This window comes from Capsicum annuum, chromosome 2 (assembly GCF_002878395.1).
Source record: "Capsicum annuum cultivar UCD-10X-F1 chromosome 2, UCD10Xv1.1, whole genome shotgun sequence".
Lineage (NCBI taxonomy): Eukaryota > Viridiplantae > Streptophyta > Magnoliopsida > Solanales > Solanaceae > Capsicum > Capsicum annuum.
The window spans coordinates 113,337,208-113,362,416 of NC_061112.1; positions in this window are offsets into that span (position 1 = coordinate 113,337,208).

The window sequence follows — 25,209 nt, forward strand, 5'->3', positions numbered from 1 at the left end:
CACTGGCTCTAGGCACAAAACTAAATTTTTGGGTACAAGTACCCCCAGGACTCGATAGCATGAAACTGAAAAGACATGACACTCTTGAATACATGACCAACATCAACAATCCATAATACAATGAGTTGGGGATTTCATAAAGTACATGATTATCATAATCTTGTACATGGTAGGAATGCATATAATCAATGTCATAATTCCATATTCTAGCATCATGAGAATTTCAACAAACATCTACATTACACATCAATAGCATGGGAGTAATTTGAACATAAGGGTAAAACATGAATCCATCACTTAAGTCAAAATTGAGCTATATTACATAATTTCTAATCTCTTAGGCATTTTATCAAACATTTAGGTTGCATGACTTAGGGCATGACATAATCATCAAATTAACATATCATAACCAACTAAAATTCATGGTTTTCAACTCACAATTTAACATATTTTCATAAAAATGCATAAAGGTTCCAACTTAGGAATCATACAACAACAACCACATGAACATAATCAACCCATAGCATAAATACCAAAATTCATAGTTTAAAACTTGATTCTTGGACATCATGGACGAAAAGAATCCATGAATGAACACTATGCATACCTTAGATGGAAGATTCTTAAAAATTAATGGTAGAATCTCTTGAATTTGAAGCTCATATGAAAATCCTAGACTTGTTCTTGAGAGTATTTGAGAGAAACAACAATATTTTGGTGAAATAAGGGTTGAATCTCATATTTTTGGACTTATATAGGGGTGAGAAATTGACCCTTTTGCCCTTAAAAATACGAACATTTAATGACTGAAATTGGGCATCGATACGATACCCAACGCGTCGAGCCATGATCGCGCCAACCCTCAGTAGTTTCACCTGCAGTCCCTGCAACAATGTTAACCAACGCGATGGGCGACGCGGAACGCCAAGATTGCATTGGTCCACTGTTTTGGGACACCAAACGTGGTCTAATCGAGGTTTGAAAAATCTGAAACTTATCCGAAAACACCTATTGACCTATCTGATCATGAATTAACAAACATACAGACCATTAAAGGACATTAAGGTGGCGAAATGAGATTTCCAACTTTTGAAGGGCAAAAATAAACTAAGTCCGGGAACTTAGCTAGAGTTTTCTAAGTCTAGGACCCCTTGAAAAGCTTAAAAGACTGAATGAAGCTTAGAAATTTTGCGGGGTCTTACTATATCTCCCTTTTGGGAATATTCATCATCAAACGAAACTGACTGAGAGGGGAGAAATGATAACTTAAGTACATATGGGATATGAATAACTGTAACATGACTGATATGACCGGTAAACTGAATGTATCATACTGGACATGCTTATCTGATGCATGCGTAACTAATTCATGAATGCTTGACTTAGATTACTGATAAGCTAAGTTTCTCATAATGAGGATGCATATCTGATGCATGAATACGTGACTGACATAATGCATGAACATATGAATGGCTATGCAATGGTAATTTAATACTGAGTTTATAATGAGAATCTGAGCATGAAAATGAATGCCAAGTTGTAACTGAAATTTGGACATGAAACATAAATAAGCTTTAAGAAAAACTATTACCTTGGGCTGAGTCTAAATTAGCGGAGAAGAGATGAGGATACTTGGTCCATATGTCTGCTTCTGCTTTCCAAGTAGCGCCCTCAATGGATTGATTCCGCCAAAGAACTTTGACTTGAAGAACTTTCTTGTTCCTCACTCTGCGAGTCTGGTAGTCGAGGATTTTGACTGGAACCTCTTCGAAGAGAGATTGTTCTAAATGCCTATGCCCTATATAGAGACTACAACTGTTGGGTCACCTATGCACTTCTTTAGCAAGGAGACATGGAACACTGGATGGACTGATCCTAGATCTAAAGGTAATTCAAGCTCATAAGCTACCTTGCCGAAGCGACTGAGAATTTTAAAGGGATCGACATATCGGGGACTGAGCTTTTCCTTCTTACTGAATCTCTTCACTCCCTTCATGGGAGAGATTTTCAGGTATACATGATCACCAATCTCAAACTTGAGAGCTTTTCTGCGCACATCTACGTAAGACTTCTGTCGGCTCTGAGCCACCCGAAGTCTTTCTCTGATCAACTGGACTTTTTCTAAGGCATCGAATACTAAGTTAGGCCCTATAACTGAGGTCTCACTAACTTCAAACCATCCAACTGGAGATCTGTATCTCCTACCATAGAGAGCTTCGAATAGAGCCATCTGAATACTGGAATGATAGTTGTTATTGTATGCGAACTCAATCAAAGGCAAATGGTCATCCAAACTACCCTTGAAATTAATTGCACACGCCCTTAATATACTTCCAAGGTTTGAATGGTCCTTTCTTCTTGACCATTTATCTGAGGATGAAAGGCTGTACTGAGGAGAACTCGGGTACCAAGACCTTTTTGGAATGCCTTCCAAAAACTGGGTACCTCTTTCTAATACAATGGACAACGGAACACCATGCAATCTGACCAACTCCATGATACAGAGTTTGGCATAATACTCAGCTGAATAGGAGGTATAGACTGGAAGGAAATAAGCTGACTTGGTCATTTTATCTACAATGACCCAAACTGAATCATGCTGATGACGAGTACGAGGAAAACCCATCACGAAGTCCATGTTCACTTTGTCCCATTTCCAAGTATGAATATTGAACTCCTGCATGGACCCACTAGGCTTCTGATGCTCTATCTTAACCTGCTGATATGTAGAGCACTTAGCCATAAACTCTATCGCATCTCTCCTTATCCCACTCCACCAATAGATCTCTCACAAGTCACAGTGTATCTTAGTGGCCCCTGGATGAATAGAGTAGAGCGCACCGTGTGCTTCTGCAAGGATTCGTTTTCTTAAGTCATCTACATCTGGGACACACAGACGACCCTGACAATGTAGAACAATATCTCCCCCTTGGAAGAAAACCTCTACTTTTTTATCTTTGACTGACTCTTTCAACTTAACAAGACTGGGATCTCTATTTTGCTTTTCTTTCACCTTAGAAACTAGCGATGATTTTGAACTACTTTCAACTCATATATCACCCTCCTATGTATCGACTAAGTGAATACCTAGTCTTCTAAGCTGATGGAATTCTTGAGCTAGTTTTCTCTTACTGTCCTCAACATGAGCAACACTACCCATAGACAGTCTACTAAGAGCGTCGTCCACTACGTTGGCCTTGCCCAGATAATAAAGGACACTCATGTAATAATATTTCAAGAGCTCTAACCATCTTCTCTGATGAAGATTGAGATCTTTTTGAAAGAATACATACTGAAGGCTTTTATGATCTGTGAACACATCTACATGAACTTCATATAGATAATGACTCCAAATCTTTAAGGCAAAAACAATGGCTGTTTGGAGGCGTAGGCTATGACCTTACCATGCTATGTGAGGACATAACCCAAACCTACTCTGGATGCATCACAATACACTACAAAACCATCTAAACCATTTGGAAGAGCTAAAACTGGAGTTGAGGTAAGTCAAGTCTTTAACTCCTGAAAACTCTTCTCGCAAGGATCTGACCACTGAAACTTGACTTTTTTCTATGTCAATCTGGACATAGGGGATGCAATAGAAGAAAATCCCTCAACAAACCATCTGTAATAGACATCCAAACCCAAGAAAATCCTAATATCTGATAGAGAGATAGGTCTAGGCTAGTTTCTTACTGCTTCGGTCTTTTGAGGATCTACTCTAATGCCATCACCAGAAATGATATGACCAAGGAATTCTACTGACCTTAGCCAATATTTGCACTTATTGAATTTAGAGAATAATTAATGATCTATGAGAGTCTGAAGTACGATTTTAAGATAGTCTGCGTGATCATGTTCACTACGAAAATAGACAAGAATATCATCTATAAAGACTATGATGAATATGTCCAAGTACTGCTTGATCACACGGTTCATCAAGTCTATAAAAGTTGCAGGGCATTGGTAAGACCAAAGGACATGACTAGGAATTCAAAGTGACCATACCGAGTTTGGAAAGCTATTTTTAGAACGTTACATTCCCTGACTCTGAGCTGATAATAGCCTGATCTGAGGTCTATCTTAGAGAAATAGATGGCACCCTAAAGTTGGTCAAATAAGTCATCAATTCGGGGAAGTGGATACTTGTTCTTGACCGTGACTTTATTGAGCTGACGGTAATCAATGCACATTCTGAGAGAACTATATTTCTTGCGTATGAATAAGACTGGTTCACCCCACGGGGACACACCGGGTCTGATGAATCCCTTATCTAAGAGATCTTTCAACTGCTCTTTTAATTCTTTGAGTTTTGTTGGTTCCATTCTGTATGGCAAAAAAGATATAGGCTGAGTATCTAGAATAAGATCGATGCAGAAGTCTATTTCCCTTTTGGGAGGAATTCCTGAAAGATCTTCTGGAAAGATATCTGAATATTTATTTACTGCTGAAACTGATTCAAGACTGGGAGTTTCAAAACTAGTGTCCTTAACTCGAACAAGATGATAGGCACATCCCTTAGATATCATTTTTCATGCTTGAAGGTAGGAAACAAGCTGACCTCTAAAAGCTGAAGTACTACTCTTCCACTCTAGGATAGGTTTATTTGGAAACTAAAACTGGACAACTCTATTTCTGTAGTCGACTGTGGTATAGAAGGAATGAAGCCAATCTATGTCGAGAATGACATCAAAATCAGTCATCTCTAATTTGACTAAGTCTGCTGAGGTGACAATGTGATGATCGAACAGTTCCTGTATACCTGTCGGGCTATGATGGTTTTACCCACTGGGACAGAGACTGAAAAGGGCTCTGCTAGAATTTCAGGACTGACTCTGAAATCAACTGCTATGTAAGGAGTAACAAAAGACAAAGAAGCTCCTGGATCTAGCAAGGAGTAAATATGTAAGTGAAAGATATGTAACGTACCAGTACCCACATCAAGAGAATTTTCCTGATCCTGTTGGGACTGGAGAGCATAAAGTCTATTTGGGTGTTGGCGCGTTGCTCACTAGTAGCACTATAGGTGGCACCCTACTGATTTGGGCGACCGAACTGAGTTGAGGAATGGTTAAGCTGACCCTGAGGACCTGGTTGGGGACAATCTCTGACTCTGTGGCCTCGCTTGCCATATCCAAAATAAATACCACTTCCATCTCTGTAATTACCTTGATGGTGCTTGCCATATGTCTAACAAAGAGGATAGGTTCGGGCACTTCTAATACTACCCTGAGATTTAGAGCCTGGCGCCCTATCACTGTTGTCATCTCTGAATTTCCGCACTGGAGCACTAACTGGAGAAGGAGCTGGAACTGATGACTTAGGACGAAACGGAGAATGGTTTCCTCCCTCTGACTTAGGCTGAGCAAAGTTGAAACTACCTGTTCTTGCTCTCTTATTCTACTTCTCCCTCATCTTAATCTTTTGCTCTTCTACTTGCTGGGCATGGGTCATAAGCCTAGCTATATTCATGTCACTATTTAATATCATGGACCTACACTCATTGACACACTATCATTCACTCCAGAAATAAACTTACTCATCTTGGCCCATCCATCTGCAACCATATAAAGAGCATATCTGGCTAATTGAGTAAACTTAAGAGAATACTCTTTCACCGTCATGTTGCCCTGCCTGAGGTTGATAAATTCTAACACCTTAGCTTCTCTCAGCTCTAGGGTAAAGAATCTATCTAAGAATGCGGTGATAAACTCCTCCTATTCTATGGATCCAGCATCAACTGACCTCTCTGACTTCCACTGTTTGAACCAAGTGTGAGCAACATCCTACAACTGATATGCAGCTAGCTCAAAACTCTCAACAACTGACACTCTCATAAAGTATGTAACCTTTTGAACTTGATCAAGGAATTCCTGAGGGTCTTCATCTGTCTTAACCTGAAGAAGGATGGAGAATTCATTCGGGTGAAGTCACGAATCTTGGTTGCAGCTGAATTGGCCACCGAGTTGGCCGGAACGACAGCTAGTTGTTCATTCTGAGCAGTAAATTACTTAGCAAGAGAAGGGAATGCATCTCTAAACTCTACATGAGAGACATGTTCGCCCAAATAATCTTCGGGCTGAGGGGCTGACTGATTTCCAGTTTTCTTCTTAGAAGGCATGTTCTGTAAATGAGACTGCGAGATTAACTTGAGATTATGTTCACTGGCACGACATGAATACTGAAAGAAGGAAAATTGTTCCTAAAACATCTCATAGCCTCCTACACATAAATATGGCGCGCAACACACCCATGTATAATACTTTACTAGATGCGGCTTTCAGACTCTTAGGACTCTATTGAACCTTAGGCTCTGATACCAAGTTTGTAATGACCCGGGACTACCCCCTAATCACCACACGGTGCTCATGACCCCGAAGTACCACAAGCTAACCCATGACTGATATTTCTACCTGAGCACTACATAATATACTGTAAAAATACGAAAATAGTAGGCTAAAACATACCATAAGGTTCAAAAACTGAATAAAATATCTAATAAAACCATCTCCGAATAATGTGGTATCACAATACCAAAATTGAAGTAAATATCTAAAAATACTAAAGTATGAATCTAGTCCGAAAACCTCTAACTGACTGAACTGTCTGAATAAGGAGTTGATGGGACGTGTCCTCAACTAACTCCATCTATTGAAAACTAAGCTGAAATAATGAAATAAATAATCATATCATCCTCAAATGATGAGGACTCACTACTAAATCTGGCTGCTAAAATCTGGAATGCTACTGATGGTCTGGAGCTCGGGCTTCTGAACCTATGGTATAAAACACCATACCGTAAATGCGTCAGTATGATTGAATGTACTGGTATGCAAGTGAGGTAGGTTGAATGCAAATGGTTCAAATGCATGAACATAGTTAACTGACTGTATAACATGAATGTGAGGGTGCATGCATGAATAAGTGACTGTAACTGAGTTCGTGAGATTACTGACTACTGAGTCTGAATACTAATACCATAAGTTACTTATAACTTATACTGAGTGACTGTGTCTAACATTCTTGGGTCTGATGGCACTAGCTGAGTTCCATACTATTCTGAGTTGACTATATCTGACAGTCCTGGACTGTAGAACTATTTGAGTTCTATTATTGAGACTGGGACTGAAACTGTAACTATGGGAAGTAGTCATCTATCCAACATGTCCCAAATAAAGCAATATAGCTAAGTTGCGATCCAATCTGTAACCCCTATTAGAAAGGTGTTAATACCGCAGCCCTAGTAAGGACAAGCTGTGAGTAATCCCTCATATAGCAGGTACTCAAAGGAGAACGGAGGGACCCTCATATAACAAGTTAAGCCACCTCATCTACCCTCAAAATAGTAGGTTTGATGTCTTAACCTACGCTGGCTACGTAGTTCTGGAGCGCAAGGACTGCTTCTAAGAATCACACCCTTTAAAAACAGGTGAGTTCCCATCCTTGGGCTCACTCGGAGTTGAATCCTATTCCCATCTGAATAGACACTAAACATGGTAGGAATGCGTATAATCAATGTAATAATTCCATATTCTAGAATCATGAGCATTTCAACAAACATCTACATTACACATCAATAGCATGGGAGTAATTTGAACATAAGGGTAAAATATAAATCTATCACTTAAGTCACAATTGAGATATATTACATAATTTCTAATCTCTTAGGTATTTTATCAAACACTTAGGTTGCGTGACTTAGGGCATGGCATAATCATCAAATTAACATATCATAACCAACTAAAATTCATGATTTTCAACTCACATGCTAACATATTTTCATAAAAACACATAAAGGTTCCAACTTAGGAATCATACAACAACAACCACATGAACATAATCAACCCATAGCATAAATACCAAAATTCATAGTTTAAAACTTGATTCTTGGACATCATGGACGAAAAGAATCCATGAATGAATACTATGCATACCTTGGATGGAAGATTCTTGAAAATTAACGGTAGAATCTCTTGAATTTGAAGTTCCTATGAAAACTCTAGACTTGTTCTTGAGAGTATTTGAGATAAACAACAATATTTTGGTGAAATAAGGGTTGTATCTCATGTTTTTGGACTTATATAGGGGGTGGGAAATTGACCCTTTTGCCCTTAAAAATGCGGATATTTAATGAATGAAATTGGACATCGATGTGATACCCGACGCATTGCGCCATGATCATGCCAAGCCTTAGTAGTTTCACTGGCAGTCCCTGCAATAATGTTAACCAACGCGATGGGCGACGCGACGCACCAAGATCGCGTTGGTCCACTATTTTGGGACACCAAACATGGTCTAATTGAGGTCCAAAAAATCTGAAACTGGTTTAAGAACACCTATTGACCTCTCTGATCATGAATTAACAAACATACGGACCATTAAAGGACATTAAGGTGGCGAAATGAGATTGCCAACTTTCGAAGGCCAAAAATAAACTAAGTCCGAGAACTTAGCTAGAGTTTTCTAAGTTTAGTACCCCTTGACAAGCTTAAAGGACTGAATGAAGCTTAGAAATTTTACGGGGTCTTACATAGCCTAAAATCAGAATATAACCCTAGGGGTCCTTTTCTGGCGCAGTTGTTGGGTTCCTTGCCGTCAAAGCGATAAGAGGACTTACCTAGCACCTCTACATAGGTGTTCACCTGGTTGTCTTGCGTGGGCCTCTGAGATGGGTTTCTCTGATTGTTCCTTCTTTTGGTAAATGGGACTCTTTTCTAATCTCCTTTGGGGTCTTTCTTCTCCGAAGGAGTTGGGGCCTTCTCTTGGGATTTGATAGCATTCTTTTTGAGTTGTTCATGATGAAATCGTATGGTCGAGGTATCCACAGATCTTACATAAAAACCCTTCCCTTCATAGATCAGTTCCTGTCGGTGGCTCCCAATAGCTAGGGAGGATTAGATCAGTACCCCAAATGGTATTTGGTCCAAATGCGTGCATAGCTTCCCCTAGAGGTTGCTGAGGTACATGAATCGATCTTTACAAGATTACCTAGTGATCTGCCAACCTTTTCCAAGATGAGGGCATCGTAGAATTCGATAGACAACTGGAAAAGCCGTATCCAGATCGCAGTGGAGAGGATTTTTGCCTCTACGAGAATAAAATTTGGTTCCCAACCTCTCACTGAAAGAAATTTGCCAACGATAAACCATGGGACACCTTGGAGGACTTTTTCCTTGCTTTCTGGTCTTTGGAATTTAACTGTGTAAAAATCTAAGCCCCAATCAATCAAGCAGATCGGTTTGATTAGATTCCAAGCAGCTTCGAGCTTGGTCTTTCGATATTGGTAGGTAAATTTCTTTGTAACTGATTTGATGATAACTGAGTGGCGCCATAGGGCATAAAGTCATTGCTTGTTCTCAATGGAGAGATTGACAGTCCCCTCAATTACCTCATGAGTTAAGGGACAAATAGGTTGGGGTTCAATGGCAGTAGAGTTTGAGAGGGGAATTTTATTTGTAGTGACTTCACTATACGAGGAGTTTTCCTCCGCCATGGGGGTGTCATCCATGAGAGCATTTGGATTAGCGAAAAGAGCTAGAGGTGGGTCATTTAGGTCGAATAACATAGAGTAGAGAGGGTGTAAGTTAAAGAGGGATGAGACTTTCTCTCTCTACATTCTCTTTTTTGATATATAACATTTATAATTATTACTTATACGATTTAAGTTTTTCAAGTACAAAAATTTCTTCCTAACAACAATTGCATTAAAAGAAAAGAGTGGGGGGGGGGGGGATATAATTATATTGATGAGTAAATAGATTTAGTATTTTTTAAAAAGAAAGTTTTATTGACATGACATATAAATTAAAAGAGAAGAAAATTTTTAGGTGTTTAGTATTTTTTGAGAAAAATAATGATAATTGAATGATATTGTGGTCTTAACCGAAATATAAGTAATATTTGAAGAAAATTTCAGAATTTGAATGACTATTTAGGGAATTTGCTCTCAATAATATTACCACTTTGAAAAATCGTGCAATCAATTTGGAATAGCAACAAATACTTGTATATTTTTATAGCATACACAATTTTATACTTGGTAATTAGGAATTATAGCATTGAAAATTTAACGCTAAATGAGTAAGTATTATTTAAGATATAAAAATTTATTTGGTAATCACTATTCACAGTTTAGCTTCCTTTTTTCGTAATTTTCTTCTTAATGTTAAGTTTAAATGAAACCACAATCATGAATGTGACTTCAATAATTGGTGATTTGGATTTAATGTCAAATGAGTAAAGTATTGTGTAAGATATCAAGACTTATTAGTTAATCACTATTATTTGTTTTCATAACTTCTTTTAAAAATTTTATGTAAGCTAAGTAGTCTTTTGACCTACAAATGGGCTTCGAACCAGCTTAATTAAGCCTTAACGGCCGACGAACTGACTTTATATTTCTTTATTTTAAACAAGCTTGATAATTTGTAACTTGACCCTACCCCACTGACGGGCTAAAATGAGCTCACTCTAATGACAGATCGGGTTTACATTAATGATCAAGTCCATTTGACCACTCTATCTATAACCTTGATTGAAAGGATAACGATAATCTATTTTAGCTTAAACTAGTTCAATGAGTTACCTTATTGTAAAGGTATTACAATCAAATAGTTGATTTTTATATAATATATTATATTTTCTAGATTTTAGATACGTCATCTATAATAACTTTCTTTTCTTTTATCTTTTAATTATCTTTATTGCGTAATTTTTACCTATAAGGTATTACAATCAAATAGTTACCTTACCTATAGGGTATTGCATAATTTTCACCGATCCAATGAGTTATCTTATTGTAAAGGTATTATGGTCAAATAGCTGATTTTTATATAATCTATTTATATTTTTAGATTTTAGATACGTTATCTATAATAACTGTCTTTTCTTTTATCTTTTAATTGTCTTTATTGCGTAATTTTCACCTCTAAGGTATTACGGTCAGATAGTTACCTTACCTATAAGGTAATGCATAATTTTCACCGATTCAATGAGTTACCTTATCATAAAGGTGTTATGGTCAAATAGTTGATTTATTTATATTTTTTAGATTTTAGATATGTCATCTATAATAACTGGCTTTTCTTTTATATTTTAATGTTTTTATTGCGTAATTTTCACCTATATATATATACATACATATATATATAAGTATCTCTGAGAAATAAATCATTATAAAATACTTTGACTTGGGTGCTTGAGGCTAGAGTTTCAATCTCAATGGTATCATGCTTATCTTTTTGTTATTCATATCATATGTGGTCATTCTTTTCAATTCTAAGTAAAAACTTATGGCATCTTTATATGAATAGTCTGATAAATTTAATATTTACTTTTTTTAGCAGTATATACAAATTATATATGATCATAGATTCGTCATATATATATATATATATATATTGGTTACTTTTAGTTTAATTAATCGATTAGACATATGGATTATTATTTTTACTCTATAAAATCTTTCACAATTTATTTTTTGAAATAATAGTGCATTTTTTCATATTACTTTGTGGAAAGGAGATCAAATATGTTTTACCCCTCAGCAAAAAAATAAATAAATGTTTTACCAATTTTTTTTTCATTTATAGAGTTGGAACACAAAAATTTCAATCAGGAAAAAAAGATCTTGTTCTTATAGATCATAACTCTCAGTGGAGTTAAAAAACTTTTGATATAAACTAGATAACATGACCTTATGTGTAATTTCTCATTTTGCCACCTTTATTGTTTTCCTCATTTTATAAAGAGATGTCAGAGTTCACTTTTACTTAACTTTATGCTTAATTTGCCATTTTGCCACCATTGTTACTTTACCCTTTTTTTTATAAAGTAATTTAAGAGTCCACCTTTACTCAATTTTATGCGCAATCGATCATTTTGCCTCTCTTGTTATTTTACTAATTTTATAAGGCAAAAACAAGATACTTAAAATTTTTACAAATATATATATAAATTTCATAGTACAAATAGAGAAAATAATGTTTTTAATCCTTTATAGAAGCTCCCACATTTTTATATTTTCTCGATGACTCGAACCCACATATTAAGGACAATATAAGTCATAACTTAGGACTAGGAATTGTGGGGTATTAACAACTCTCTAAGCGACTCTTTTTTGTCGGAAAATAAATTTTATAAGTGACATTTCATAATAATTATTTACTTCCTACCTTTCAATAAACCCACCCCACTCTACTCCAAAACTATCACTCCCACACCTTCATTTCCACAGACAAATACTCTTGAGTTGATATTTTTTGCTTAACTGTGAATATAAAAAGTAAAATAATTTAAAAACAAGTTGATTTACGAAACAAACCTTTAGTTAGATGCCAAAATATGAGTCATTTAAATTCCTCCAATTCATTAGTAGTAGCAAAATGTACAAGTGAAATTATCAAAACCACATAATGACAAACGTTACAATTATCAAAAAAAAAGGAGGACCTCAATGGGGAAGAATCTCCTCCCATTAGTCCAACACTCTCTCCAGAAATACAAAATTTTCCTTGATTAATGCAATCTACTAATTGAATAGCTTATAAAAATGTTTCCAAGTTAAGGCTATGATATATATATATATATATATATATATATATATATTAATTAATTAATTAATTAATTGTTATTATTATTATTTGTATTAATTTAATTTTGGTTCCTAAATATATTATGTGTTGTGCAGGACCTATTCAGATTTTTTGTTTTATTGGCGTGCCATCGTGAAGCTCAAATGGCCCCTCACCCTCCGAAGCAAAAGGATTTGTGCAGAGTCACCAGGCCCATAAGGTAAACCTTTAACTTTTTATTTTAATTTGATACAAAGTCTAAAAATATTCTTCTTTTGAATGTTTGTGATGTTAAGCCAAACATAGTAGAATGTACTAAAATATTTTGTAATTTTATGGTGTTAAATATGCCGTATCCAAAATTAAACTTAAAGAGTGATAGAAAAAAAGAAAATTTTCCTTTTGAAATATTTTTTTTTTTTAAATTAACGGAGGAAGTAGTAAACATTAGAGGTGGCAATTTAAGGGGTTGCATTAAATTTGAAAAAATCAAAATGGGTCAAGATATCAAACGATTCAAGACTCAACCCAATCCAATTTTATTTGGGTCAAAATGGATTCAGTCAAAATGAGTTAGGCGACGAATTGTAACTCAAACTCCTAATTTTTACTAAGTCTTAATTACTTGATTTATATGTTCTTTAATAAATTTCTAGTACCTAATAAAATTATAATTTTCTTTATTATAGCTAAATATAACATATAAAATGAGAAAAGGTCTTTTTAAAAATATTTTAACAAAATAAACTTAATTAAATTTTGAAATTCAAAAGTACCATATAAATTAAAATGGAGGAAGTATTCATTTGTTTTTCCCACCACACGGAACGTTAAATAGATTAGTACGCCTACATTTGTCCAACATTCTTTTGGGGATGATGATTAGTCGACTAAGCGTGTGTCCTTTTTTATCTAAGAAAAACAGATAAACATTTTTCGCCCCTCTTTTATGCAAAATATAAAAAGGAAGGTTGTAAATATGCTACTCTCTCTAGATTTTGTGAGATAATAGAAGCTGAATGGAGCTTTATTTGAGTCAGTCAGCTTTTGAATTTCTTGTGTTTTATATTTGAACTTGCAGAAAAAGATTTGTGAAATATACGGTGATGTCGGTATTCAAAATGCGATTATTACCTGCTATTGCTGTAAAAATATGGACGTGCATGAGAAGTTTTTTCATTTTTCTATCTACTAAAAGACATAACTCTCAAATTGTCATATCTATATGTTCTTTGTAAACCTCAAATGTTGTCCCAACCCCAAACCTGTACTCTAAGGGAGAATAGAATTACCTCCCTAAATCATTAATACAAAAATCTTTTCGATATCTGAAAATGGAATTACCTTCGAGGATACATTGATTCATTCATTAGCATGTTGTTTCATCTCGTTCTCTTATATACTTTCTATTATAAAAAAATTTGCTTTTTTTCTTCCTTTTAGATATTGCGTGTTGAATTATTGTGTAGAAGCACCAAGCGATTGGTGCTGTGAAGTATGTGACAAGGGAAAGGGATCCATATTACATGCCTCTGAAAAGATTTGTCAGAGCATTGCACCACCAAGGAAATGCAGTAAGTTTCCTGGTATTAATTGGGAAAAAGAGGTACGAACTGGGAAAACGAGGTATCTCCCTGTTGAAGAAGCACTCAATATACCATCGAGCCTCAATAAAAAGGGAAATCCACTGAACATGATTGGCTCCTCGAGAGTTATGACAACAAAATCTATGGCAACCGGGACTCGAGGGATTTTTAGCACGTCTGGAGCTCAAACTTTAAATTATTTTCCTAAGAAGAGCACACTGCAACGGTTTTTAGAATCAATAAGATATACAAATTCTCAGAATGTCAAAAACTCTAAAACCACTGAACAGATCAAAAACACAGTACAAGCTTCTAAAGGTCAGTGTTCACCAACATCTATTGTATTCGTTACTTGTTTCGATTTGTCTTCTTCTTATATCTTTATTCATTAAAAATTTCATTTTCTATCATATATTCTAATTGATATAGCCTACATTTTTAGGTTCTAGTGAGCTTAAGAGTCCTAGTGCTGCCAATGAGAGTTCATTGATGAATCCAATTGTGACACACCTTTGTGATCCTGCTTTAGCTCATTCTTGGAAGTAAGTATCCTTCATCATGTACTTTAATTAGTAAAATAAGTTGACACGGGTAAAATTAAGCATCAAAAAGCAGAAAAGTTTCCTTTTGATTATTCTGCAGACTACATATATATATTAAAGATCTTTCTTTTATCTGAGCAATTGGAACTATTCGACAGAAAATAAGGCTCTCTTCCTTATAATTAACAGTCTCTCTTTTCCTCTTTGTGTTTCAGGGGAAGTTTTGAAATCATAGGTGCTCTGAAATTCACTCCTAGGATTCTCAATAATTGTATCGATACTTATCCTCCTTCAAAAGTCAGGCGTAAGGTGTATGAGTTCTCAAGGCTATTGCCTGGTACTCTTAAATTTAAACTAGTTTCGCTATCTGGACAAGTCTATTCAACAGTCATCTTCCGCGTAAAGAAGATATAGGACTGTATTTCCTTGCAAGTGAGAGAGATAGGTTAGCTTCTGCCTTATATATTTATCTGAAAAGGGATAAGGATCCTGAAGTAGAAGTGGAGTCCTTACCCTGGAAGGGTTTTACAATTAATTAATTGCAGTTCTTATCTATGCAGGTTTGTGATATATACTGCTCTTGTGGAGTTCTTGCATAACAAATATTTGGTGATGAGAATGCTTATACATGATGTTGAGCTGCTTGTACTTGCATCCACAATCCTGTGCAGTAATTCTCAACGTACGTCTATAATCTAAAAATTGCACAAAGAAAAGAGTATCTGATAATTGTAGAGCTGTCTTTCACCTTATGGTTGTTCTTGCAGGATTGAACAATGAACTCTTCCTGTGGGGGTTGTTTCACCGCGTGAGTCAGGATGCATAGGCTTTTTGGCAAACTTCGAATATCTGCTTATATTTAGAAGTACTTTTCGCTAGAAGTTTTTTCTCCAGAAAAGTATTTGTACAAAATAACAGTTTCTGTTTGGGTTATCAATTATAGAAATACTTTTACCAATATTACAATAGTGATTTGTTTTTGGACGAGGCTCCAAAAGTGTTGTTCTAGGAAAAAACTATTTTTCCAGTTATGTAAAACAACTTCCGCTATCGCTTAAATGCACTTTTTTTTTCTGAAAATCTTGGTCTTTGAGCATGTTTGAATGGGCTTATTATTTTTGTCTTTAGTATAAGAATGGTATATGGTACATCTTTAGTCTTTGTATTGAACTGCTATTATCTTGAATTCTCTCTTTCCATACAATCCACCTTACACAAGCTGGAATAAAACTCTGGCCCAGCACTCCACAAATTTCTTCTGTTTTTCTATCTCCACCTTTCCCCAATAATTTACTAACTCTATTGTGGTTCTTGGCATGGTTCAGTTGAGGCCAAACATACTCAAAAAGATCTACCACAATTGTCCAATCACTTTGCAATGTAAGAATTAGTCGCCATTATTTTTTGCACTTCCCTAACTTAGAAAACATCTTGAAGATAGCTGGATTTCCCACTTCTTTGTAGATGTTAATGAGTTATACATGCTCTTCTTATTGATCACCAACAATATCAATGGATCTTTTGCCTTTCAGATTTTTCTCCAGTGACCGCTTTGTATTTGTTATCCTGTGGAGTTTAACAGGAAATTTGTTGGCTTTACCATGAACCCCTTACTTTCAACCTCTTTCCTTATAATGGAATCTATATTTTGTATTGTATCGTTGAAGCTCTCTAGGGTCTTTAGTAGCTCCATAGCTCTAGTGACCACCCAATCATTCAATAGTCTTCTAAAAGAAAAGTTCCAACCTTGCAAACTCCTAGTATCCTCGATGGAAGCCTCTGGTAACGGGATCGAACCAAACATATTTGGAGACAACTCTTTTTGTGGACGATGTCCTAGCCAATTATGCAAAAAAGAGATTTTCTTTCATTCCCTCACTGCAGATCCTAGATTTGTCATTATAGTCTCCCATTGATTTGTAACAGGCTTTGCACCAAATGTTCTAGTTGTCCATACTTTCTATCCACCATCTCCTTCCACATAGCTTAATTTTCATTGTTGTATCCCCACAACAATTTCATTATCGACTCTTGTTTGTGTTCTCAAGTTTTTAATGCCGCAACCACCTTCTTCTTTGCATTTGGTGACTCCTTTCTAGTTAAGAGGTCGTTTGGTAGGATGTAATATACAAAATAATACATGTATTAGTTGTTGTATTACAATTTAATCCTTTGTTTGGTTGGATTCCAGCCTATATATAATTAATGAGGTTTACATAGAGGTTTATCAGAATGATATTGAAATGAAAATAGACATGATAGCGGGAGAAAATGTAGGCAGACCTGAACATTGTTGTCTTAACAACTACTTCCAGAAATGCTTTGATAGCCCTTGAAAAGAAACTGTTACTGTTGTTACCCGCAATCTAGTTGTGAGTTTGTTGATAGTGCAACTATTTTCATGGCATATGTTAAAGGTTTGATTCGAACTCTATGCTTATCTAAGAGAATATACACGATCCTCTGTACTTTTTTTGTTTTGTTTTGCTTATGATAATGTAACACCAGTTCTTGGAAGATAATTTGCTTTCATATTGTTATTCAATTTTATCTTTATTTATATAATTTAAACTGTTGTACTTATATGTTTTAGCTTTTCCCATATTATGAAAGGAAAAGGACACGAGCACACCATGACTTATCTTTACTAAATTAAGTAAAATTCTTATCTTTTTTATTAATTACCTAAATTCTTTTTTCTTTTTTAAAAAAATTTGAACGCATTTACAAACCCATAAAATTTCTGGACACATAAATTTGTAGTATAAACTATGTCTATAGTATAATAAAGATGTACACAATAATATATATATATATATATATATATATATATATATATATATATATATATATATATATATATATATATATATAGATATAGATATAGATATAGATATATATTCAAATTAAAAATGAGAAATATTTGTTGTAAAGTAATCTGTTACCACTATATTAATTCCTTAATTATAGAAAATGATTATCCGTTATTAATTTCTTAAATATTTGTACCACAATACAAAAATTATTTACTATATTAATTATGATCATTAAAAGTAAAATAATTCCTTAACTAAGGAAGAAAAAATAAGGATGAAAGAGAAAGAGAGATATACTCTCTCCCTCCACTTTTACTTGTCACTAATTTTCTTAAATTTCTACTTTTACTTGGCATTTTTGACATATCAAGAACACTTCTTCTTTTTTATTTTACCCTTAGCAATAATTATTTTTTCTCCAAATTAGTTTTAAGACACAATTTAAACATTATTTAATAGGGGTACTATGGTAAAATAACCATGTTATTAATTATTTTTCTTAACCGGTGTGTCATCTCAATTTGTGACGAGTAAAACCGAACGGTGAAAGTATTAATTAGGATAGCATTAATTAGAAATTATAATTATTCCTTCTAATACTTTAAAATTGTTATATATGTAAAATTGAAAAAGTACTATTATTAATGTAATTAAGTCTTAAGGAGTGTCCTTCCATGTATTTTCCCTTAAAATAATTCAAACTTAAACAAGTTGGGTCGAGTTGAGTTGATTTGCTACTCCTAGACTTGCACTCCTTCTATCCGAATTCATGTCGCACTTCTCGCTTCTCGAGAGCCAAACAATTTAAGTTTGACTTTAAATTTGGGGATGAAATCTCAAGTTTTTTGAAATAAAATTTATATATTTAAAAACTACATAAAAAGTACTATGAGTCAAGATAATTATCAATTCAAAATATTTAAATATATACGAAGAAATTACGTTAAAATAAACCTGGTTGAATTTTAAAATTTGAAAATGTCATATAAATTGAGATCGGAGGGAGTATTTATTTATTTTCACCACAGGAAATGTTAAATCCAACATTCTTTTTGAGGTGATGATTAGCCTGTGATACTAGTCAATTCAAAATATTTAAAATATATATGAAGAAATTACGTTAACATAAACCTAGTTGAATTTTTAAATTTGAAAATGTTATATAAATTGAGATCGGAGGGAGTATTTATTTATTTTCACCATAGGAAATGTTAAATCCAACATTCTTTTTGAGGTGATGATTTGCCTGGGATTAAGCAGGGGGCAGAGCCACCTTTCCTCCACGGGTTCATTTGAATCTCCTTCAACAAAATTTATATTATTTTTACATAGTTAAAAATATTTTTAATATTATATTTAGTGGATGTTGAACCCCATTCGCCTAGTTGATATGTTTACTTTTGAAATCCTCAATGAAAATTCTCGCTCCGTCACCACTGATATTAAGCATGTGTCCTTTTTTAAAAAAAATAAATAAATATTTCTCTCCCCTCTTTTATGCAAAAGTATAAAAAAAGGTTGTAAATATGCTAATCTCTCTAGATTCTGTGCAACAATAGAAGCTGAGCGAAGTTCTTGTTCATTGCCATATGAACTTCACTTGAGTTTCTGTTTAAACTTGCAGGAAAAGATATGCGAAATTTGTGGTGATATAGGTCTTCAAAATGAAATTATTACATGCTATCAGTGTCAAAATGTGTAAGTGCATGAGTAAGTTCTCTCTCTCTTTCTCGATTTTCAGCATGAAAGGGAAGTCATGGCTAGCTGAAAGCCATGACTTGTCTAATCTATCCTTGTGTCATATCTCTATATGTTCTTTGTAAACCTCAAACTTTGTCCCTATCCCAAAGCTGTACTCTAAGGGAGAATAGAATTACCTTCCTAGATCGTTAATCAAACATCTTTTCGATATCTAAAAATAGAATTACCACCCAGGATACATTGATTCTTTCATTAGCATGTTGTTGTATTTAGTTCTCTTATATAATTTATCTATATTTTATGCATATCTTTCTTTTTTCAAAAATTCTGTCTTTTCTCTTCCTTTTAGATATTGCATGTTGAGTTGTTTGTCTGGAAGCACCAAAGGATTGGTGTTGTTAAGTATGTGACAAGGGCAAGGGGGTAATGTCTTCATTACATGAACGAGAAAATGATTTTTCAGAGGGATCCATGTTACATGCCTCTGAAAAGATTTTCAAGGCACTGCGCCACCAAGGAAACACAATAAGTTTCCTGGTTCGCGTTGTATTAACTGGGAAAAGGAGGTACAAACCAGAAAAATAAGGTATTTACCTGTTGAAGAAGAACTTGGTCTACCATCACGGGTCAATAAAAATGGATAACCGAACTTGGTCTACCATCACGGGTTAATAAAAATGGATAACCGCTGAAACTTGCTGGCTCCTCAAGAGCTGTGACAAAACCCAAGACTCGAGGGAATTTTAGCAAGCCAGGAGCTCAAGTTTCAAATTCGAGCAAAAACACAGTACAAGCTTCTAAAAGTTAGTGTTCACCAATATCTCTTGTATTCGTTACTTGTACTGATCTGTCCTCTTCTTATATCTTTATTCATAAGAAATTTCATTTCCTATCATATACTCTAATTGATGTAGCGTACATTTTAGGTCCTGGTGCTGCGAATGAGTGTCTATTGATGAATTCATCCACGTCACATCCTTGTGATCCTGCTTTAGCTCATTCCTGGAAGAAGTACCCTTCATCACGTATATTAATTAGTTACATAAGTTAACATAGGTAAAACTTAGCATCAAAAAGTAGAAAAGTTCCCCCTTTGATTATTCTGCAGACTACATATATATATATTGAAGATCTTTCTTTTCTTTTATCTGAGGAATTCTTCTTTGTGTTTCAGGGGAAGTTTTGACATCATATATGCTCCAGAATTCGCTCTTGGGATGCTCAATAATTTTATCAAAGCTTATCCGCCTTCCAGAGTTAGGCGTAAGGTGTATGAGTTCTCAAGGCTATTGCCTGATACTCTTCAATTTGAACTAGTTCCGCGTGGGGTTATCTGGACAAGTCTATTCAACAATTATTTTTCGGGTAAAGAAGATATAGGACTGTACTTCCTTACAAGCGAGAAAGAAAGGTCTACTTCCACCTTATATATCTATCTGAAAAGGGATAAGGGTCGTGAAGTAGAAGTGATGCCCTTACCCACGAAGATTTTTACTAGAAATTAATTTGCATTTCTCAACCAGCTCAACATCATTTATAAATGTTCTCATCACCAAACCTTTGACACGCATGAAATCCACCAGAGCAATATATATCTTCAGACCTACATATAATGGGAAATGCAAATCAATTTCTAGTAAAAACCTTCCTGGGAAAGGTGTCCTTCTACTGTGCAACCCTTTCCCTTTTTGGATAGATACATAAGGAAGAAGCTGAGCTTGCTCTCTCACTTGCAAAGCAATACAGTCCTATATCTTCTTCACCCAGACAATTATTGTTGAATAGACTTGCCCAATTATCCCCACATGGAACGAGTTCAAATTTAAGAGTACCAGGCAATAACCTTGAAAACTCATACACCTTACGTCTAACTCTAGAAGGAGGATGGGCATGGATAAAGTTATTAAACATACCAGGTGCAAAATCCAGAGCATCTAAGATGTCAAAACTTCCCCTTTAATGCAAAGAACAAGAGAAAGATTAATAATTATAGGGAAGAGAACCTGTATTCCTGCTGAATTGTGCAAATTCCTCGAGTAAATGGAAAGTTTTCTTCTTCTTGACACATAACGAAAGGCATACTCAAGTTTCAAAAAAAAATAGAGAGAAAGTTCCACATAGAGTTAAAAGATGTTTTGCACTCTATATCTCATTAAGTTGCAGAACTGAAAAAATATTAGAAAACAAACAATGTATCGCTCCCATATAACCTACTTACTAACAATTTCTTGTTTTCTATACCTGCAAACATAAGATGGCCCATAATGCAATGACATAGAGAGGCAGTAACCTAAAGTCTTCAAGAAATTTCTCCATAATGGAATCAATTTAGATTCAAATTATCAGTATATATTCAGATTATCATTATGTAATGACTTGCAACTATGTAAGAGCATAATTCGAACGCACACCACTATAGGCATCAAGGTGTTTAAGTTCCACACCAAAGCCAAAGCACCCAACAACCAATTATGTCTATGGGTGCTTAACAATACATTATAACCGATTTTACTGTATTTTCTATATAAATATAGAAAAAATTTACCGGGTTCAATGGGTGCTCAAATACTCGGTACGGACAATGTGGGTCCGTCCTTGCCTATAAGGGGAATTTCTGAAGCTCATATGCAAAGGTCTAACTTGGCCATACCATATATTGACAAGTAGGGGTAGGCGTTCAGTATTTTTAAAGTTCGGATTTGGTTATACATATTGTGTGTGTGTGTGTGTGTATATATATATATAAATCGGTATTCACTAAATATTGAATACCAAAAAGTATTAATATCTTGTACCAAACCCAATTCCGAATACCTAAATATTAAAATTTTACTCCCAAATACCATACCAATATTGAATTACTGAATATCAATTACCAAATTTTTTTATTCGATTCGGTAATTTAATTTTTGGTATTTTATACCTAGCTAGATGGGTGTTCCTGGTGTTGCATCTAGGATTCAAACCTAGAATCTCCAAGTTGTTACTTTTATGTCTTAACCACTAGGCCATCCCCTTGGGAACCAACATTATGTTATTAACTAAAAAATACATATATGTTTCCTTACTAATCAATAGGGAAAAGACCAGTGGAGTTCATAAAATAAAGGTCCACAATAAAAGAAAAGATTAATCAGTCAGCTGACTACTAGCAAAGATGAGCCATCCAAAAAGCTACCATGCAAAGACAGATATGAGCTGAATTTGAACTCTTTTGGAGCTTAATTTTCCTCGTGTTAACTTATGTTAGTAATTAAGGCGCATGATGAAGGATACTTACTTCCAGGAAGGATCTAAAGCAGGATCACAAGGGTGTGTCATAGGTATCATTTGACTCTCATTCACAGCATTGGGACTCCTATGCTCCAGAATGCTAGAACCACCAGGACCTAAAAGGAGCGCCACATCAATTAGATTGAAGTACAGTAAGTAATAATTTTTCTATGAAAGCTTTTCAGATATTGATGGTGTAACGAAAATCATTTTTAAAGATAATACCAACTCTAGACATATCAATGTTATTTTTCTTTAAAAAAGAATTAATTAAAGCATGATAGAAAATGAAAATTCTGATGAATAAAGATATAAAAAGAGAACAGATCAAAACAAGTAATGAATACTAAGAGATGTTGGCAAACACTTACATTTAGATGATTGTGCTGGTCTACATTTAGATGATTGTGCTAGTCTTTTGCTCTATTCAGTGATTTTGGTCTTTTGAAGATTCTGAGGCTTTGTATATCCTCCTGATCCTAAAGACCGTTGCACAGTACATTTCTCAAGAAAAGAAAGCTTGCTACAATTTCCCCGAGACATGTTTACCATGGATTTGGTGGACACAACTCTTGAGGAGCTAGTAGTTTTCATCCACTTGATTGCCTAATGATAGACCAAGAGCTTCTTCAATAGGTGGGTATCTTTTTTTCCCAGTCTGCACCTCATTTTTCCAGTTAATAGAATGGCCACCAAGAAATTTACCACATTTCTTTGGTGGCATAGAACTCTGAAAAACCTTTGTAGAAGCATGTAACTTGGATCCAGAATGCTCATTTTCTAGTCCACGTGATGAAGACACTACTTGCTTGCCTTTATCACATTCTTCAGGGCTATAATACTCTTGAGCATCTTCGCAATAACCCCGTATGCAATATCTAAAAGGAAGAGAAAAGACAGAATTTATAAAAACAGGAAGAGGACTACATCTGCATAAAATATACAGACAATATATAAGAGATTTAAATGCTACAACATGCTAATGAAAGAATCAACGTATCCTTTTGGTGGAACTCAATATCCAATACCATTTAGGATCCGCTTTGAAGAATGCCAGAAAGATTAGACAGCTCGAAGAGGTCCTAATTCTCCCCTAAGAAGTCATATCACTTCCATCTAGGCTTCTAGTTTTGTTCCATTCCTCATCTCTATTTAAGATTCCAAAATAAGGGTGTCTAATGAGTTGACAGATTGTCATAATTTGCTTCACGGATGAGCAGGCAGATTTGATTCTAATCTGCTCTACAATTGAGTAGGCAGATATGATTGCAATCAACTGTAAATATGCAATATCATATATTGTTATTCTAAGAGAATAGATTAGATGGAACCCCTTGATTCATGTATCTCCTAGGCTAAGTTGCATAGACTCGGGTGCGGGTATTCGAAACGGGTGCGAATCTAAGAGTCGGATTCATCAAAATTTAAATTTTAAGATTCGGAGGTGCAAATCGAGTATGGATACAAGTACAGGAATTCAACTAAAAAGTTAAATATTATAAATATAAGATATTCTAAAATCTGCTTTTAACTTTTAAGATAACTTTTAGTTACTTTTTCAATTAGGATTGGTATATAATTGTATTTTTGGAAAACCGACATGCACATATATATTTTTTTTACTATATTAATATAAAAATTCTTTTTTAGAGAAATCAACAGACATACATATCTTTTGACTATATTAATAGGCAAAATGACCTTCTGAACTCCTGTACTATGTCGGTTTTGTTAGTTGGACACTTCTACTTACATGTTTGTTATCTGGACCCCTGAACCCACTAAAAAACAACATATTAAACCTTTTTTTTGTGAGTGTAACACACTCTCCCCACGTTAGCTGCCACGTTTGCCACACCTGATACGTCTGCCACGTCGTCTGTCACATCATTTTTTTAAAAAACTATTACATTAAATTTCAAGTCATTTTTAAAATGCTACATAACAAATTAAATATTAAAATTAATTTAATTAAATAAGAAAAAATTATAAATTGTAAAATTTTTTGAATAATCATGTTTTTATTTTTGCTCACAAATTAAACATCAAATACATTCCAAATAATTAAAATTCTTCTCCAAATAATTTAAATTTTTAACTATAAATTCATATATACAAACATAATAAATTTTTTATTTTTAAATTCGAATATTTTTAACAAATTCACAAAAAGTTTAATTTTTTTCAAGCGAAATTCACTAATTTTTTTCAATATTTACTATCACTCACTTTCAATTTAAATTTAAATTTTAATCCCCAAAAAAAATAAAAAGATTTTAAATTTAAATTTTAATCCCCCCAAAAAATAAAAAGATTTTAAATTTAAATTTTAATTAAAAAAATAAAAAGAACTGAATTGAGAGAGAAAATTAAAATAAAAAATAAAAAGTGAACGTGGGGGGGAGGGGGGAGAGTGTTAGGGTGGGGGGCTGAAAGGGGTTGGGGTGGGGACGGGGTTGTGTGAGGGCTGGGGGTGGGGTGGGGAGGGGCTGGACGGGGCTGGTGGGGTATGGGGGGTTGGGGGCGGGGGGGGGGGGGGGTGGGGGGGGGTGGGGGGGGGGACGGGCTAGGGTGGAGTGGAAAAGGTTTATTTTTTAAAAAAATATATATATTATTTTTAAATTTTTAAATTAAAAAGGATGGAGGAAAAAAAGTGCCTTTTATTTATTTATTTTTTTAATTTTAATATTTTTTATTTTAAAAAAAAATATTTTATGGA